Below are 18,969 nucleotides of genomic sequence, written 5' to 3' on the forward strand. Positions count from 1 at the left end.
AATGATCAGGGGGTTTAGGTGACTGTAAGGTCAACATGAGACAATGGATTGAATTATCTACCTTCAAAAGCTAGTATATATTTAACCTACATTAGCTGGAACATTTTGTCTAGAAAAGGGAAGGAAAAATTCCTTATGGTATTAAAACCAATGGGTAGATGTTATAGGAAAAGAATATTCAGTTTATTGTGAAAAGAGCATGAGGTTGGATTTGAATCATGGCTCTGTGCATTCTTAGTTAGATGACCTTGAACAAATCACTCAATGTTTCTGCATCTCAATTTCCCCATCTGTCAGATTGCAATAATAACCTCTCCCTCATGGGAATTGAATTTAATAGTTTAACATAAAGAAGTTAACACACTGTCTTAAACTTCATAGACTCTCAATAGAGCTAATGCATAATTTTTTAAAAAAATTTGGTACAACTTTTATGAAAGTATAGAATGAGCACATGTCAAAGATTATGAGGTTACCAGTAGAAAGTATAAAGCTGGTTCAAAAGAGAATAGGAGAGACTTATTTACAGAGTGAATAAAAGAAAGAACTCTGAAAATATAGTAACTAAGTTAGATTCAAAACTGGTTAGTGATCTGCAGGGTAATAAAACCTTAACTTTTGAGATTGTCTTTTCTGCTAAACAGAAGTTGTTCGCATCTGTCCCAAACAAAAATAATTGGCAAACTTATCAATTTTAACTGAAGTTGAAATCTACTATGATAGAGTCTGAGTCCTCATTGGTAGTAAATAATAAATCAAGCAGAAGTTATATTTCCCTAGAGAATTAATTAGTAGGTCTTGCTGGCAATGTGGCTGTTTTAGGTGGAGGTAGCGGAATGCAGAGTCATCAGTGTCCTTTAACTTGGGTTTTAAAACCATATGGGAATCTTGATGAGACCTGGGGACCACTTGAGAGTAGAAGGGGCTGGAGTTAGATTTGAAAGCCCTCCCTTAATCAGGGTTCCTAGACGGGCTTCACTCTCACTGAAAATCTGGAGTAGATTTAAAAAAACAAACAACAGCCCTCCAGTCCAGGGATACAACAGGGATTTGATTTTTCTTTCTCAGCCTGGAATCTGTAAGGGAATCTGTAGCCACATTTAAATTTATTCCGCCACTACCCCTCAGTGATACTACTTGAGCACTGGCCGAAGAATACGTACTCAACCTGCCATGCCTAGGATTCCCATAAATAGTGCTTGTCTGTAGATGAGTTCGAAATTGAAAACACACAAGAAAACAACCCACTATCAACCAGAGACCATGGAAACAATGTACGGAAATATCAAAACCCGTGACCTTCAAATAATAAAACAATAATTTAAAAACCCCACAGAAACCATAAAAATAACTGTTGAAAATAATTAAAAACATATAAAGGGATTAAAAGCAAAAGAACAGGCAGAGTTGAAAGAAGCAAATAGAACTTAGAGAAATACAAAATAATTAAAATTAAAAACTCAGTGGATTAAATAAATACCAGAGTAAACAAAGTTGATGAGAAACTTACCAAACAGGAAGATAGACCTTTAAAAAAGTGCCAGAATTCAATCCAGAGAAATAATGAAATGGAAAATATTTGAAGACACACGAAAGACAGAATTAGGTCGAAAATATGTCTGTAGGAGTTATAGAAGATGAGACAGAATACCAAGAGGTATCATTTAAAGAGGTAAAGGCTGAGAATTTTCTTAAAGATATGAAACCTCAGATGCAGTAATTGAGACCAACTTTGAAGAGAAGAAAACTGAGTCTGCACAAATACACATTGTACAGAGGAGGTTCAGAACATTCTAGACAAAGAAGAAATCTGTAACGAGAAACTCTTGTTTTATAACTAAGAGCCCAACACCATGGCCCACGTAGCATGAGAAAGTAGCAAAAGAACTTCCTGTCACTAGCCTTGCCCTTGGCACCTCCAGCCCTCGTACTCATAGGAACGAGTTGAATGATGCAAACATTTTTCTCCTTGAACTTCTCTTTTGTGAAAGTGGTTTTAGACTGGTATCTTTTAGGTGTAGCATTTTATAGCTAAGCATCGTTCGTTTCACTTACTGTCACCTCTGATTTTAGGCCTTATCGTCTCCTTTGGACCAGTTTTGGGGGTTAACCTTTTTTCTTCTAGATTTAGGTCTGCGCATAGAACCAGAATAGTCACTCTTTGGCAATTGCCTTAGCAACTCCACTGGCTTCATAGGCAGGAAATGAAATCTCTACATTTTTCTTGTAGACTTGACCTCTGCTTCTCCTTTCTGCATATGAACTGATCCATGTACCTCCTTTTTCTGGACTGCGATAGAGGTCTGAAGTTATACCTCATTTAGAAAGCATCCCTGGGAGTGAATCATGTTCCAAGACACCTCACCTGTGGACAATCGCAATAGAGTTAAGAAAAAATGAGAATGAGTGCTGGCAGGGGGATGCATTTTTAGAGATAAAAACAATACAGAAAATTGCTCCAGTCCTGATATAACATTCCTCATTTCTTTCTCATTATTTTTCATTTCGTGTTCCATGTTAGATATCAACAAGTCCTATGTTGTAGGATTGTGACTTACATACCACCCGCGATTTCTCTCCAGGAGAGTAGTGCTTAAATACGTGTTTGGTTGGGCCTCCAGATAGTTCTTACTCCTTCCTTTGGTTTCTGTTAACAGGTGGGGATTGTTCTCTCAGCCCCTTGGGGGGTCTCTTTGTTATTACCCATCACCCTTACTGATTTCTCCCCCTTTGTCTTCCTCAGCATCCAACCACACAGCGCTTCAGTGCTGGTCAGATCTAGTCTGCTTCAGAGAAGGTCTTTCTTTAATTACTTTTCTTTTCTTTTCTTCTTTTTTCTTTTCCTAACTCAATCACACACACTGTTGCTTTGAACAGTGTTTCCTATCCCCCTATGTCTGGAAACTAGATTATTAATTTTTTTTGTCAGTGCTGTAATTGAAATGCCCACATTTCAATTTCTGCTGTGTGCACTACCTAGAATTTAACTGGACAAGACAGAGAGAGAAGCTGGAGGGGAGGTGGTCATGAAACATAAAAGCTTTTTATTTTCAAAATGACTTGGAGCATGCCCTTCCTGGGAGGGGGAAAGCAGCTACCATGGCAACAGGTGCTAGTTTAGGGGGAGGCTGTGGTGGCGCTGGTAGCACAGGAGTCTGGAGAGTGTGGAGCAGTACCCAGGAGCAGCAGTAGCCTCCAGCAGGCTTTTTTTCTAGTGATTACTGCTTTTTTTCATAATTGAGACTCTATGTTATATATAGATGGGTAGGTTGGTGTTTGGTTTTGCTTCTGAGTGGCGTAGAGGGCTGTGAGACAGCAGAACTGTAAGTCAAGGGCACAGGCCTCTAAGCCCCCCTCTATCCATAACAGAGAACTGATCCACTAGGCACCTGAGTGAGGAGACCCCTCTACTTCATGCAGGCAGATGCAAGCCTTCTTCTAACACCCTGTTCTCTGTCCTTGATGCAGCTCAGGCATGGGACTCCCTCCTGGTAAATGCCAATCTGCTCAATTGGGAGTTAACAGAGCATGAGTCTTCCCTGTCAGGTCTTCCTAGAAACGCCACCTCAGCCACTTTCAGAGGTTCATCTTCACCGTAGTCCTCAGTAGTGGTCCCCATGCGTGCTTTTGTTTTTGTTTTTGTTTTTGTTTTTGGGGGGGGGGACTCTTTCGTAGAGCAGGTTCTTATCATAGGTATTTTATTTTGTTCCCTCCCAGCTCAGAATGCTGAGCCTAATAAAGCTTGCCCAACAATGCTTAGTTCTGCTAATCACTGACTTCCTGCTGCCCCTTAAATTGAGAGATAGGAAACAGATTCAATAGTCAGAGCGCCTTTCAAAAGGAGAAGCAAAACTAAGGCTATATAGACACACATCCTGGAGAAGCTGCAGAACACTCTAGACAGAGAGAAAATCTATAAAGAAGAGCTCTTGAGTAATAAAGAAGAGCCCCACAGCCATGGCCTGCAATTCAAAGTTGGTTTTTAGGACTTTGTAGCCCACTTACACTATGCATCTTGAATTACCCATCCAGGCTCGAGGCAGACAGACTCTCAGTATACTGCTCACGAAAGCTTGATTTCTTACCAAGGCCTACTTCACTGATACCATTCTCTGCCATCTCCTCATCATTTCTGCCTCTCTGAGCCTTCTGTTTAAATTTTTCGTCCTCTTCCTCTTCACCATCAGCATCATTACTGCCACCACCATCTTGCTGTGCATAGCACTGGGTAGTTTTCAGAGCCTTTTTCACCTCTCTTCCTTGCTTTGTCCTTACAACGTCCCTGTGAAGTAGATCGAGGTGTTAGTATGATTCTTATAGGGACTCTAGCAGCCACCAACATTTCTGTGATGCCTCCGAAATACCACAGCACTCACTGGGATGGGTGGGATATTTTGAAATCTGTGGGGCAGATATACTGAAGCTCAGGTCCCCTCAAGTCCTTTGGCCACCAGTCTGAAAATAGTTCTAACAAATATTTATTAAGCATCAGTTCTGCCAGGTCCAGGGCATACATTGATAAATAAGGTAGATATGGTGTTTACCTTCGTGGAACTTACAAACCAGGTGAGGAGGGGATTATGTCATTTCCTTTCCAGCTGTCTTCATTTGTGGTTCTAAAGTAGACCCCAGTATATACCCCTGTACCAAATACTGAGCCAGGGAAATTTACCCTTGCCCAGATTCATAGAGAGGGGTTTGATATCTCAGTAATATTTTCCATCCCCATTAAATTTCATGAGAGATACCTGGATTATAAATACAGGAACACCTTAACAGATGTAGAGCTATATTTATCTTTAAAAATAGAGGAGGTCATCTTTGTTTGGTATATCATTATTTGCTGTTACTTTTGTTCTGCTTGCCTAGAGACTGATTATTATGTCTGGGCCCTTAAGTCACTGGATCAGTAAACATTAGAAAAAGGTCGATATCATTAATAATCAAAGAAATGCAACTTAAAGCCAGAGAGGCACAATACTGTTTACTACTTATTAAAAACTTCAAAATAATAATACCTTAGGGCCCAGAGAAATAGGCATACTGAAACATTCTAGATGAGAATGTAAATAGATAAAGATCTTCTGGGTGACAGTTTGGTAATACGTATCAAAAGTATTTATACCTTTCATCCAGGAATTCTGTTTCTGTGAGTTTATTCTAGAGAAACAAAGTTGTATGAAAACATTTTTTTTGTGTATAGGTTTACTGAAGTGCTACCGGAAACAAAATATGAAAAACAATCTGAATGTCTAATAGGGGATTTCTGAAATATATTATGAAAGATCCATATAGTAGAATACTATACAACCACAAATATGTTGAACGAGGCAATGGATGATATTTGAAAAGTTCGTGGTAAAGCAGTAAAAACAGGTTTTAAAACTATGTACATGCAATATGATTCCAGGTTGTTTTAAAATATGTGTGTCTGTGTGTATGCCTGGGGAAAGCATATCTATACCATAAAACATTGGATGAAATTTAATTATTTCTGATTGGTCTAATTATGGGTGATTTTTATTTTCTTTGTGCTTTTCCATCTTTTTCAGTTATTCTATGATGAATGCTTTTCACTTGTAATACTGAAAAAAAAAAAAGGAGAACATGTATCTTAGGTTTTTTCCCCCTAATGACAGCCACTAAGAGAAAAAATAAAGGACAGCTATTTAAAAATGGCCGCTACCCTAAGGACCAATCTGACATCTGATGACATTTACTGACTCTTCTTCAGGAAGACAGAAGCATTTTGTTTCATAGGTCTACCCCTGTGTGTGTGTCCTGGGGGCACTCCTGTGGGAGTCATACATGTGTAAGGGAGTGTGCTACCCACGTGTGGGTTTGTGTATGTGTAGTCACATGTCATAGCCTTGCACTGCCATGGTCCTCGTGGGAATTGCATAGATCAGTGTGTCCAGAAATGCTACCTGTGCTTGGCTGAGCAGTGTGGTTTGCACCCCTGAGTCATGGCCGCATGCTCTTTCCTCTGATGTCCCAGGTACAGCTGCAGGCATCCTGTCCTCACTGGGTCCCGAGCCTGAAGAGCTTTCACCTATCCCGGGGCTTTATGAGGCAGGAGAGAGTGGATACATTAATTCTTTGTTGAAGCCACTTGCTGTTTACACCAGTTTTTTAATCTTTCAATACCAATTCATGGAAAAGACTTGTTTGGGTGAGTGCAAGTACAAGTGATTTTTCTGATACTTTTATATAAAGTGAACTCTGAACCCTGACCTTTCATAGAGTAGCAGGACTCCCTGAACCTTGCTCTTTTCTCCCCTGAAGTTTTCCAAGCACAAATGATCTTTTTAAAGGCTTCCTCTTTTGTTTGTTTCCTGTCCTGTTTAATGATTACATAGCTTTTTACATAACCCAACCAAAGGCGGGCGCCTGTCAACAGTTATCTTCCTGCTATGTAAATTTTAGGGAGGTAGCCTTCGGTTTGCAAGACTGAGCAGTACATTTACTGCTCACATGTCTCCCCTTAGAGAGAGACCTTCCCCAGCCCACCTAAGTTGGTCCTTCTCACCAGTTTTGATCACGCACCTCTGTTTAATTTCTTCTTAACCACTTTCTCAGCCTGACATTCTTACTGTGTTCTTGTGTATTTTCGGTCTTCCTAATTGGACTGCAGTGCCAGTATATTGAAGGAGGAGTCTTGTCAGTCTGGTTCACTGCTGTATCCCAGTGCCTAGAAGTCATGGCATCTCATAGGTGTTCAGTCCATGGTTGGGAGGAGCAGATGTGGTACGTTGAGGAACATGCAGAAGCCTGGGTGGTTGGGAGCTGTGAATGAGGGCAGAAAGGCATGACAGCAAGTTGGAGAGGTAGGCAGTGTCAACCACGTGGGCTACAGTGAGGAGCTTGGAGTTACTTGAGGATCTGTTGTTCATTAAGTTCTTTCATCTCTGCGGATTTATACACAATCCAGATTGGTTTGCTAAAGTCAGCTGTTGATGACTTTTCTACTGGGAACTGTACACCGTGGTGACCCTGAAGCGCTTCTTAAGCCTACACTGCCTTCCTCAGCCCCGTCTCCACTGCCATCAACTTGGCAGTCTTCACCCGCCTTTCCAGATGAGCTGAGCAAAGCAAGGTGACAACAGCTAAGGTGTCAGGCTTTGATGCCTACACAAGTGAAAGCATTCCAGAACTTTGTCATTAAACACTTCGATTTCCCCACTGAAAGGTGTTGGGTTTGGGCTTTGTGAATGACATTCTCCGAGAGCCTGAGTGATGGGGGGATCAGGAGCCCAGATCTCCACTGTTTAAATCATTTGGCATCTCTGTTACCAGACTCCCTGCTGTTCTCTGCCTAATGATAGGTTGGGTTTCTCACATTGGATCCCTAGTTGCTGCTTGACACTGCAGTTTGTTCTATAATTTGCTTCCGAAGGAGCAGGATTCAAGGAGTTTCTAGTTTTGTGCTGCCTACGAGGAAGATAAATCAGATTTTGCCAGGCATGCATTGAAGTACGAACTCTATTGGCATAATTCCCTGATGACTCTATTTTTGTGATTAAGGCAGTAATACAACAGAAAGGTTTGTGTTCACTCTTATTCTAACATGTACCGCTACATATAAACATAATTACTTTATACATGTAAATAAATAAGATGAGCTACTGTTTCATTTAGGCTTGAGCTTACGTGGAAATTTTATGAGAGAACAGTGTAGGGCAGCAAGGAGATAGGGGAGGTTGGCACCAAGCTTCAGGAGTAGGGAGACATATGAAGGGGTAATCCACTCAGATTTTATTCTGTCTTTTATGGGCCATGAAAAGTGTGTTGTCTTTTAGAGAATTTTATTCTTTAGCATCAGATGGATGAACACAGTGAATGTTGATGTTCTGTTTAAATAACTCTTCATGGATGTTAGAGATCTGGGACTTCTTTCATTGTTAGTGCTGATTGATCCCCAGAGCGTTCCCATGGGGTGTCAGTTCTGTACACGAAGAGCCATGAACTCTTCAGGATACTTTGAAATAATGTTTTTTTTTTTTTCTCTTAGCTGAATATCCACATGAAATTCAAAAGTTCTGTGATAGCTCATATAGGCTTATAAATTTCAGTCATTTTGGTACATGGGCCCTTAAAATGAAGCCAGCTCTTTCAACCTAGGCCTCTCAATTTCTCTCAGACTCACAGTAAGGAATGCAGTTTTCTGTCTGTTTCCTTTTTGGGGGTGAAAGTACCCTCCTTTTCAAAAATATGTCTGATGAGTTGTTTCCCTGATTTAAAATGTCTCCATGAAAGGAGATAGATGACCCAGGGTATATGTATGTCGCGTGCCTGCATTTTTTTTTCTGTCAGTCTGTCGGGCTGTTACTCTGAAACTCTCCCGTAATCCCATCTGTGGATTTGGAATCTTGGTTTGCCCTCCAGGAAGGAGAATGGTCCTTCCCATAAAAATGAGGTTTGCATTTCATGGGACATGAGGAGTTCTGACTGCTCAGTGTCACATCCACTGTTATGGTTGGAGCTAAGCTACATGGTGAAGGGCCATTTGCTTAATCTTTGATTCAGCCCCTTTTGTCCCTGTCCTTTGATCTGTAAAATGGGACTAGTAATAAGCATCTGGCTTCAGAAGACTACGATTTATTTTAATTAATTAAAGATGGTAAATATGGTTGAATTCAGTGGGCTTTATAATGACATGTTTAATAGTGGTGCTGTTTGTGGGTGACTGTTGGTTGGGTAACAGGTGAACTAGCACATAGAGGCTGTTACTCTAGGCCTTCATTTCATGTTTGGCTCAACATTCTGTTCTTCCGCCAAGTTCCTAGTGGAGGTCAGCACAGCTACTAAGAGAAAAATGTGGATCAGCCTCACAGACTTACCATGGTAACACAGACATAGGTCAAAGGCACAGTGCCTGATAGATTTTAGTTACTCAAATAAATAGGAAAAGTGCTGTATTCTAGTTTTTACAGGTCTTAAATTCTCTTAATGGGTTTTTATGCTGGTTTGCGAAGTTCTGTTTCTTACATCCCATGGAATTTGAGACTCAGACCTTTCTGAGTCTACAGAGAGGGGTGACAACTATCGTTATCCCTCTGATCAGAATTTTCTCATTGCTTTTCATCTCACTGAGTCAAGAACAAAGCTCTTAAAGTCCTATAGGATTTGCCACCCCCAAGTCCATTGCCTGTCTGACTTCCCCTAATACTTTCGCCTGAGCTCACAGTGTGGCAGGCATGCTGGTTTTCCTTAGGTAGTGCCAGCATGCCACACATGTTCCTACCTAAGGTATCTGCATCTTTTATTTGTTCTTTGTAGCTTTCTTCCCAGAGACTTGCAAGATTTGTGTGGCGTGCTTTCTTCCCTCCTTCAGGTTGTTCATGCATGCCTCTTTTCAGTGACACCTTCCCTGACCACCCTGTCTCACATTGCTAATAGTCCCTAAGTCCTCCCTTTCCACCATGTATTTTATTTGCTTATTGTCTGTCCTACCCCAGCTTTTTGTGTGTAAGCTTCTTACAGCAGGGAATTTGGGAAAGTGTCTGTTTTGTTCACTGCTCTATCCCTAGCACTTAAAGCACTCCCTGACACATAATGGACACTTGAAAATATTTGATCATTGAAAAGTACATGGTGCACTATTGGCCTCTGTTCTGGGTCACCTTGTACCTCTTTCCTTGGATAGAAAGTCCTTAGGCAACTTCTCTGTGACCTGACTTTTTGGACCTAAAGGTGATAGGTTGAGCCACTGAAGGAAGGTGTTGCCACCAACAGGAACTGATGTATTTGCAGCACTTGGTGCCATCAGGTTGGCACAGAGGCAACTTATAAACTTCCTCTGTTTATGTTCTGGCATCTCTCTCTCGATTAGAGAACATAAGCTTCAAAATAAATAAATCATCGGTAATGAATGCGAAAGGACCTTAGAAACTGTAAAATGCTTTGAAAATGATAATTCCATTGGACTTGAGAATGTTTCAAATTGTTATACAATTTGAAATAGTTAAGTAATTTTCCAGGAAGAAGGGTTTTGTGGGCCAGCTTCTCTGTAAGGCTTTTTTTTTATTTTTATTTTTTTATTTTTTTTATATGAGTGCTGTTCTTCCCCATCCAGGCATGTGAACTGAGTTCTAGAATACAGCTACAGGCTAGAACCTGAACTGACCATGACCAGAGAGGGGAAAGCTCATCAGTTAATGCCTGAATGGAAAGCATGTGCCTTGTTTGTGCATAAGACTATTCAACTACCAAGTGGCTGAAATAGTGTAGGGCAAATAGAGCTCAGATTGGCCTGTTGTTAGTCTTTAAACGAATGTGACTATTTTCAGAAAATGAGGCAGCTTAGCAAAAGTACAATTCTTATTCTTAACGAAACCCAGCCTGTTCTGAAGGCAGCCAATAATTCCCATGACCCAGATTAGTTTTCTACCAATAGAAAAGTTGAGTTTTTATAATGTTGATGGGCACCGATGAACCTGGGATTCTTGTTTGCCTTCCAAACAGCCTTTTAAAAATAATCAGGTTCTGGGCGCTTGAGTGGGACAGCGGTTAAGCATCTGCCTTCGGCTCAGGGCGTGATCCCGACGTTATGGGATCGAGCCCCACATCAGGCTCCTCTGCTATGAGCCTGCTTCTTCCTCTCCCACTCCCCCTGCTGTGTTCCCTCTCTTGCTGGCTGTCTCTATCTCTGTCAAATAAATAAATAAAATCTTAAAAAAAAATTAAAAAAAATAATCAGGTTCTTCTTTTACCCATGGTCTCTTTAAGGTTAGGCTTTTTTTTTTTTTTGGTAGTGTTCCATGATTCATTGTTTGCGTATAACACCCTGTGCTCCATGCAATATGTGCCCTCCTTAATACCCATCACCGGGCTTGCCCATCCCCCCATCCTCCTCCCCTCTAAAACCCTCAGTTTGTTTCTCAGAGTCCATAGTCTATCGTGGTTCATTCCCCCTCTTTTTACTCCCACTTCATTTTTCCCTTCCTTTTAACGATCTCCCTGCTATTCCTTATGTTCCACAAATGAGTGAAACCATACGATAATTGTCTTTCTCTGCTTGACTTATTTCACTTAGCTTTGTAGAAAAGAGGAGAGGCACGTGGGACAAAATGGTGGCCTGTACACTGTATCTAATCTGTCTCACATGTGCTTGTACACACAAGACACACACACACTGCACTGTCCCACAGCATGTAAGAGCAGTAGCTCTGGAATCAAACTGTAGACTCCCTGGCTTCAATTTCCGTCTCTACCGCTTATTTGATACATGGCTCTGGACAAATTGCTGAGTTTTCTGAGCGTTAATTTCTTCATGCAGGATAGTAGTAGAAGGTACCTTGTAGAGTTATTGTAAAGATCAAATGAGATAATTGATGGAGTGCTTCATTCCTGACTTAGAGTAAGTGCTGAGTTGCTGTTAACAATTGTTAACAATTTTAATATAATTGGAGATAGGCAGGAAGTACAGAAGGTTTTCAGGAAGGGATGACAAAAGAAAAAGACCAGGAGACACTATCCCAGAAGGTTTCGTAAGTATATTAGAAGGATATTCATATAAGATTGGGAGCTTCTGGTATATTATATAATGCATAATAGGTAATGCATGTACTAATGATAATCATACCCTGTGAATATTTTATGGCCTTCATACCTTCCAGATTAGCAGTGTGGCCAAGGAGAGCCACGTGGTTTGTAACGTGCCTTCACTGTCAGGGTCAGCTGCTGTGGCTACTCCCCCAACAGCTATCCCCAGCTTTGCAAAGACTCTAAGACCCCTATAGGTTACATGGACATTTAAGCGAGATATTTAGTGCAGCTGAGCCTTGATACCCTTAGATGAAGGTGGCCTCCCAAAGCATGTACATATCCCTTTTTTCTCCCCTCAATATCTAATATGGACAAACCCTGTCCTAGGCCCCGGGGGTGTGGCATTGAGGGAGGTTAATACAATCTCTTTTCTCTTGGAATCAACGGGGGAGATAGACAATGGCAATTCCGTGAATGATGACCTAATTCAGTAAGTGCCAGGAAGGAGAATTGAGGAATTAGTATGGTAACAAGATACCTGGCCTAGTACAGAGTGTCTGGAAAGACCTTTCTGAGGAAGTGAGAGTGGTAAGTAGGAAAGAGCCAGATCAAGAGGGGCGGGAGAGCTTCTCTGGTGAAGGGATCCCCATGATTAAGGAAGGCACCCAGTCCTAAAGAGATTTTTAGCCCAGAGATTAATGAGCAAAGGGAGCATGGTGGAGAGGGAAGGGCCTGGAAAGGTTAGGTGGGCCATTGCAGGATCTTGCAGGCCATGCCAGGGGTTTCCATCTTGAAATTAAAAATAGAAGCCTTTGGTGGGTTTTAAACAGGTAGTAGGGTTGCGTTGGAGGAAACCAGAGTGAAAATAGAGCTGGTTGCACACTCTTTTCCTTTTGCATGAAGAGTTAGTAGCACCAAGTGTGAGGGTGTTGGAGTTGGCATATATAAAACCAGGCAGTACTTAACACCTTAGCAATGAGGTTCACCCATCTGAAATGTTGTTTATACGTTTCACCAAAAGCAAAGAAGACATTGGTAGTTATTCCCACAGCTTTGAGACTTTGGATGAAAGCAGTGCAGCCCGGTTGGATGGATGTATGGCCATAATTGTCTTTGGGGTAGGTGGCGGTGCAGTTGGGAAACTATCCTTCCAGCCACTCCTCCTGTTTTTCTTTCAATTTGCTCTTCTCTCTCAGTCTTACAGTGTTGAAACTCTTTCATCATTGGAAGCAGCTCTCTGTGCCAGCCAACTACAAAATAGAATGCCCTCAAATTTGGGGGGTCTTCCCCCATTTCCTTGATTGTGTCAGGTGTGCAGCCATTTTCACTGCAGGAAGGGAGAAGAAACAGTGGTTAGTCCAGTATCACTCTCAGAGGCATAAACACTTTTTCTCTTGAGTTTTTGGGGTTCCCCCCCCTTCTTCTAATTTAGTAATTTGGGTGGTGAATGTAGGAGCAGCATTTGGTTTTTGTTATATCCACTACTTTATTCACCAGAGGCTCAAACATGTAACTGCTCTGTGTATTCATTTTTTGTTGGAATTTCTAAGGAAAAGTTTGCCTCTTTTAGCCTAGGCTGAACTGACCCTAAGTGGTGGGAGAACAGCAAAGTACCATGGTAATATGGGCTTCCTCTCCTGGCACTGCCCTTAGTGGGCCTTATGGCCTCAGGCAGATTACTTAACTTCCCAGCACCTTAGTTTCATCATCTGTAAAATGGCAGTTATAGCCTTACCTACCTGCCTCAAAGTGTTCTCTTGAAGATTATAGCCACCATAAGCACTAACTGAATTGTTCAAAGATTTAAATATGGCTTCTCACTGGATGACCATTCCCAGAAGGATATGGAATACGACTGGTGAGCATGACCCCAGTCAATACACAGAACAATTTATTTTAAACTCTATTTCTGGTGCCAGCCATTGGGGCAGCCCAGCAAAGCTGTATTTATGGCTCTGATGGGTTTCCTTGGCACAGGCCTCCCCAGCACTATTTAGACTGATCCAGTCTTACCAAGTCCTGGTTGTATCCAGGCAACACACACACACAGACTGACTTACTAGAAAATATGTAGCCACTGGGGGTGGGGATTCCCCTCATCATTCCCCATTATAGACTAAGGATGAATTTGAAGGTGTTGAAAGGAACTCCATTACCAATCCTGAAAATTGGCCACAAAAAAAAAAATATTTCCAATAGCTTCATCTCTAGCTCACCCTTCTTGGCCCCACAGCTTGGAGTTTCTCTCTCCCTGGATGGCAGTAGAGAGAACAGTGATACTGATTATAGCTTCAGTGCTCATCTACCCAACCACTTTCAGAATAGGTAACCTGGGACCTGCCTGGTACTGCCTGCCTGTACCTCCAGAGGATGCCCTTCAAATCGTGATCTAGCCCCCAGTCTAGAGATGCTCATGAGAGGGGGAACAGTTGGTGTAGAAATGTCCCATGGAATGACTGTGAACATAATCATTTAGAGGAACAACCTCTGAGTGGCCTCTAGGCAGGGGAATGTATGGAGCCAGGCTTTGCAGGGAGGTGGGCTTTGGATGGGGTGGACTTGCTAGGCAGGCCAGGGACAAAGTGGTGCTCCTGAAGGAGTGAGGAGAGTGAGCTTGGTGGGTTTGCTCTTGGCTGTAAGGATCCCAGTCTGTCATGCCAGACGTACTTAGAGGGAAGTGATGAGAAATAAGTAATACTGTGTTCTGAAGTTTTCTATAGTTTTGAAATATTTTGTTATTTTTAAAAAGGAAGAAAGAAAAAAGAATAATAGGAGGAGAAATACAAAGATATAGGTTAACAGAAGTCCTGAAAATATAGCTGGAGGAGTGAGGGCCCTTTGCCCCAGGTAGAAGCGGGGCCCTCAAGGTTCCTATGCAGGATACCAAGTGATAGCAACAAACATCGTGACTTTAAATTGGCAGTTGCTGCTACTTCTGCCATTATCATCACCACTGCCTTGACTGCCACCATGAACAATGGCAACTGTGTTACTACGCCATTATTTCAGGCCAAGAGATTTATTCACCTAATCTTACCTAATCAGCCTTAAAACTATGAGGTAGGCATTACTGCTCCTGTTTTACAGGTGAAAAAACAGGTTTAGAGATGCCAAGTGACTTGTCTGCTGTCTTCCAGCTGGGAATATCTGTCTGACTCCAGCCACTGTGCTTACTGTGCTTTACTGTCTCCTTTAGCCATTTTTTTCCGTATTTGTAAACTGGAGATAATATTTGTGCTCTATACCAATAGAACAGCACTTTTCAAATTTTAAGTTATGGCACATTAGGGGTGTGTGAAATTGAATTAGGATGGACTAGAATAGAAAATATCAACATTCATCACCCTTACTATTCCTGAAATTTTCATTTCTGGTTTGTGTGTGTGTTTTTCTGTTTATGTACATATATGTATGCATGTCCTGGTGAAGTGTTACATAAGAAAATGTATTCCCTCCCATAGAACATTGTCAGAAAGTTTCAGAGCTACTGTGTTCTTGAGATATCATGAAAGTCGAATAAACATAAAATGTAGTTGCAGAGCTCCTTAGAAACTCTAAAACACCCTGCAGGTGTAAATTAGGATGATTATTTAACCCTGGAACCTGAAGCACGGCATGGCAGGTCAGTGTCGCTGTGCTGCTATCCCAGCCATGCAGTCCATTGTAGGGAGTGCTAACCTGTCACCACATTGTCCAGTGGAGCCAGGACTTAGCCTTGACACTCCTTCCTTGACACGGCACTCCAGGCCTCAAGATGGAAGCTGTTTGCAGAGCCAGCAATAGGCTTATGTTTTGTTGGCAGACATCAGGACCAGTCTGTGGTTATAAAGCACTGCTTAGCGCTTTCAGAGTCATGGCTCTCATTTAAACAACAGGAAAACAGATGTAACCCCTGTGACAGCACAGGGGCACAGCATTACAAGCCCCAAAGGGGTTGACTTCTCTCTCCTCTTCTCATAACCCTCCCCACCATCATCCTCATCTGGAAATGCTTTACCTCCTTCCGTCCCTCAAAGGCCATCAGACCAATCCAGAGTCCCCACCCATTTCCCCTTACACAAAGGTGCAAGAGGCCCCTCTGCCGAGGCCATTTTCCTTGGAACATGCTTTTTCCTCATTAATCGCATTTCATGAGGAAACTGCTGGGAACATGGGGTGCCAATCCCCCAACAACTGCCCTGAAGGCATGCTCTCAAGGAGATGCACTGCTTTCAGCTCATATAGCAAACTCAGTGGTCACAAAAGGAACTGGGTCTCTTCCAGGTTGAAATCACACGTGTAACTGTGTTTCTGCAACCTGTAAAGGACGTCTATAGAAGTGGCAGTTCTTGCAGAAGGCACCACAGAAAAAAATCCATGTAGACCTAGGGATCTGAAAGGCATGTGAAAGACTCCTTCAGTGGAATGTGCAATGCATAAGTAACTTTTGTGTATGGATTTTAAGTCAAGACTCAACATGACATTCTGGACTACGTGAGGAAGAGCTCAAGCAGCTTAATTACCAAGCCAGAAAGCAGGCTCTTGGTGTTTTACAGACTTCACTAATGAATGAGTCCCGTGGCCTCTGCTGGACCAGCCTTCCCGGTGCTCTGCCAGCCTGCCTCCCACACATCTGTAAATTTTTCAAGCTATAATGGATGGCTGGTGCCAGTAGAGGCTGAGGTCTATGCCTCTCTCCCCAGGATACATAGAGATCTCAAGCCATTAATAATTCATTCTAGAGTAATGAACATAGCCATGTGAACTTATGAGCAGTAATAATCAAGTGACAGATCAATTTATTACTTCAGTATGCCAAAAGATAATGGTAGTTACAAACGTTACAACTTTCCCCCTCAAAAAGTTTCATAACCCTTAGATCAATGTATTTTTTAAGTTCTAAAATAAAATAGATTGTTAAAAAGGAAATGAATTTTGTTGGGTAGTGGCCTCAAGGCTATTTATATTCAGAGTTGCTTATTTAGAATTACTGTACCTTTTTTCCCAATGCCTTTGGGCATTGGGGCCTGTGAATTAGAGTAATTGTTATTCATTAATTAAATCTAAGAAATGAAACACAACTCCAGATTTGGAAAGGGAGGTTGGAATGATTGCGGTATATTCCCCCCCAAAAATCATCAATAATAATTGGAGTTTTTATGAGTAAGCAGCTGGATTGGGAGCAGTTGTTTTATGCCTACCCAGACATACCCATTTAACACCTCATAAACATTCGTTGGACTTCTCCTGGGCCAGGCACTGTGCTCAGTGCTGGTGTTACCACCTAAAATAAGCACAGTCTCTATCCTAAGGCAGTGGAGAGACATTACTAACATGTAATAAAGATAATACTTCTGCCTTCATTGAGAGATAGTGGATTGGGGAAAGACTGGACAGAGACTGCAGAAAGGAAGAGGGCCATTTGAGAACAGTAAGAGAACATTCTAGGCAGTGGAATGACAAAGGCAGATAGGTGTGAAAGTGGGAGGAAGATGGGTAGTAAATCACTCTAATAATAATCACTGTGTTTTCCACACGTTACCATATTTAATCTGCACAACCACCTCATGAAGTAGACGTATTATTCACCTCCCCTCCCCTTCAAAGATGAGCCCAAAGCTTAGACATTGAGTTGCTTGTCCAGGGACTCAGAGCTGGGAGGTGGTAGAGGAGGGCTTAGAGGTGAGTTGGGAAAAGGTGTATTACTTCGCTAGAGTCTGGGCTTTATATTAAAGACAATGGACCCCATCACGAGCTTATAATCATTATCAGAACAGTCCAACAATAGCAGCATTGCTAAGCACTTCACACACGCTGTGTCATCGTGTTCTCTCCCAACAACCCAGTAAGGTTTGAGGCCATTGTGGTTGTCAGCAGAGGAATGACTTGATCACGACTGAGTTATAGACAGTCAGGATGACCCTAGAGATGCTTGTCAGGGGTCCTAGTTAGGAAGCTGTTGGTTTAGTCAGATATAGTGTTGGTGGTAAAAAGTGATCATCATCCAAACCATATGTTTTTATGGTGGTCTCCAATTTAAAAGTACTTGCATGCATAAATAGCTTGTTGACTCATTTGCACAAGGGACTTTTGTGGCCAGGGGGAATAAGTCTAATGACTTTGTTCATTTGGGACGGGGAAGTATAAGGGCAGGGAATTCACTTCCTGAACACAGGAGCCCACGATGAAAGGAGTGATGTTACAAGCAGCTTGTAAATGGGCACACTTGCTGATTGAGTTACAGAACCAAAGTCTTTCCCCGTTGCCAGGTTAGAACTTGACCCTCTGCATTAATACTTTCAGAAACAGAGTACAGCTCTGGGTAGATGGGAAGCTATGTAAGTAAAATCAAGACCTTCCACTAGAACTCAAGAAATGTTTGTAAAATATTTTTATGTGGACCAGAAACAGGCCAGTATGTCAGTGGCAACTCTTCTTGCTTAGCAGTCAAAAAGCGAATTCTCTTAGTACCGGGCTGGCTCCACAGTTAAAAGTTTCACAGACCTAACCACTTCCTGCCCCTTTCAGAGGACAAAGTTTTTATGACATTAGACTTTTAGCCCTAGAAAATTATGGAAGAGTCCACATCTGCTGATAAAATTGGTTGATGTAGTAATTTCAGTGAAGGCTCAGTTTCACAACCAGCGCTTAAGGCAGTAGAACGTCTTCTCCTCCTACAAAATAGAAGTAGTCAAGAGAAACAGTGCAGGCATTTATAGAATTGTGTGAAAAAATACTCTGTATAAAGAGCACTAAATGCTAGGGAGGTATGTCTGTGCAAACTGCTATCTCTGTCCAGTTTCTCTCTAGTTTCTAGTAATGAATAGTTTCCTTTTCTAACAGGTGATTTAGGGAAGCCCTTAATATTTTCTTAACAATACTAAATTGGGTTTACCCTTTAACTTGTTGTCAATAGATCATTTGTATATTTTTAAACACAGGGCCAGCAAATGAACAATTAAGTTTTATGGCTAGATCACGGTGGCCGAGGCTTGAAGATCAGATGTATGTTTTGAGTAGTATTTGCACAAAAATATGTATATGTATTTAGGAGATTACTTAGATCCAGCTACTGCTGACCCTGTGTGTTCCTTAGACTTTGAGTATAAGTGACAGTATAAACACAACCGTACACATGGATACACAGTAGTACATTTTTATTTCTGTTTATGCTACATGTTTTGCTTAATATAAGCCACATGTTTAATGTGATGGGATTTAATACTCTGAGCCTAAAGTGCTGAATTTCCTAAGATCTATTCATCTTAAAAATTAGGTCTGTTTCATGCCTGTATTTGCAAATGTATTAAAGCCATCAGGAGTTTTTATATTTGCACTAGAGAAAATGCTAACGATCACAGTGGTTTAAGCAGCAGCCAAGTATAAAAGTCATAACCAAAAGAGATGAACAGTTCGCTGGATTTGCAGAGCAGGGATTCAGATGTGCAAAGTTTCACGTTTTGGAGAGCAGCTGCTTTGGTTGGTTGATTGGTTGGTTGGTTG

At 41.6% G+C, this 18,969-nt stretch overlaps 1 protein-coding gene across 27 annotated transcripts in view; it reads left to right on the forward strand.

Annotated features, from left to right (window-relative positions):
* The window catches only part of ARHGAP26 (Rho GTPase activating protein 26), a 463,548-nt gene that overhangs the window by 332,030 nt on the left and 112,549 nt on the right, over window positions 1-18,969 (forward strand). The window lies entirely within an intron of this gene.

Source organism: Ailuropoda melanoleuca, chromosome 3 (assembly GCF_002007445.2).
Source record: "Ailuropoda melanoleuca isolate Jingjing chromosome 3, ASM200744v2, whole genome shotgun sequence".
Classification (NCBI taxonomy): Eukaryota; Metazoa; Chordata; class Mammalia; order Carnivora; family Ursidae; genus Ailuropoda; species Ailuropoda melanoleuca.